Consider the following 1,456-nt stretch of genomic DNA (forward strand, 5'->3'; position numbering starts at 1 on the left):
CAGGGGTGGGCAAACTTTTTGGCTCAAGGGCCGCACTGGGTTTTAAAATTTGACAGAGGGCCGGCCCAGTAGCAGATTATGAAACACGATCTCATGAAAGTGCGTATCTATACCACAAATTAATTTCTAGTGCCATTTATACACCAAAAATGTTTTTTGCATGCATATGCTACGTAGCTGTAAACCCCTTGGTTAGGATTAGGGGTGCGGAGTGCGTGCCTATTACACCCCATAAAGTGCGTATCATATGCACACGAAAACTGCGTATCATAAGCACTACAGATACAATTCGTGGTATTCGCGCTTTCATGAGATCGGACTGAGCAAACACATTTACGCTGTGGCAACGTCTGCGCGAAATTCAACAACTGAGAGACGACATTCTGACAATACATTTTTTATGCTAAATATCCCCCATTAAGCATGTTATGTTTTGAGGTTAATTTTTAATTAGTCAGATGTTAGATAACCTCGGGTTCGGGTCGGGTTCGGGCTTAACATGTAAATGTATTTGTCGGGTCGGGTCGGGTTAAATGATCGCGGGTACGGGCCGGGTTCGGGCTTCAGTTTAAAGCCCGTGCAGACCTCTACGACAGCGCTCTGCACGCGGTGTTCAGGCTTCCATAATAGAAAGAGCAGAGCACGTCGTCCGGGTAGCTGGTGGCGTTAGCTAACATGAGGAACAGTCTTGTATGGTCCTCGAGAGATCGGTCCCCCTGCTCCAGCAGGAGGAGGAGGAATTCGGGCCAGACATAGGGATCCATGGGTCACAACGGAAAGAAAAACACTGGGTAAAACGGAAAACAAAACGGAAGGTAAACGTAGAGGTATCTGTTTTGGTCGGTCGTTCGACAAAACTAACTGAAAGGACTGGGGCTTATAAACACAGGATAACGAGGGACCTAAGGAGACACACCTGGGATCAAATTAACAATTAACATGAGGGAGAAACTGGGTCACAGAACACATGGGGAGCAAAACACAACAAAAACAGATCCAAGATCCTGACAGTATGCACACACATACATGCATATAAAATAAATATAATATTTAAAAATGTTATTGAATAATATATTTAAAAAAATATACATCTAAATTTATAAATAAAACATATTTCAATTAAATGAAACAATACAATGCATTAAGTTGATCAAAAGTGACCGTAAAAACATCACTTCCTGTGCTGCCTGTCTCAGCTTCTTCACATAAATCTATACCGTCACATTTCTGCATCAGCTGTGTTCCTGTGAGCAATAAGTCAGATCCATGTGTTCATTTAGTCGGGTTTTACTCCCTATATCCGTCTGTGACTGAGGTCCAGCATTAACATTTTGGCCTTTTGTTGTTGGCTGCGGTGGGACTCTGCGGGTGGCTCACCCAGCCCGTGCCTGTCAGACCCCATTCATGTGAGCATGACTGAACCCGACTTAAACCCCTCCCAGCCACAAAAGAAACT

Source organism: Barbus barbus, assembly GCF_936440315.1.
Source record: "Barbus barbus genome assembly, chromosome: 35".
Lineage (NCBI taxonomy): Eukaryota > Metazoa > Chordata > Actinopteri > Cypriniformes > Cyprinidae > Barbus > Barbus barbus.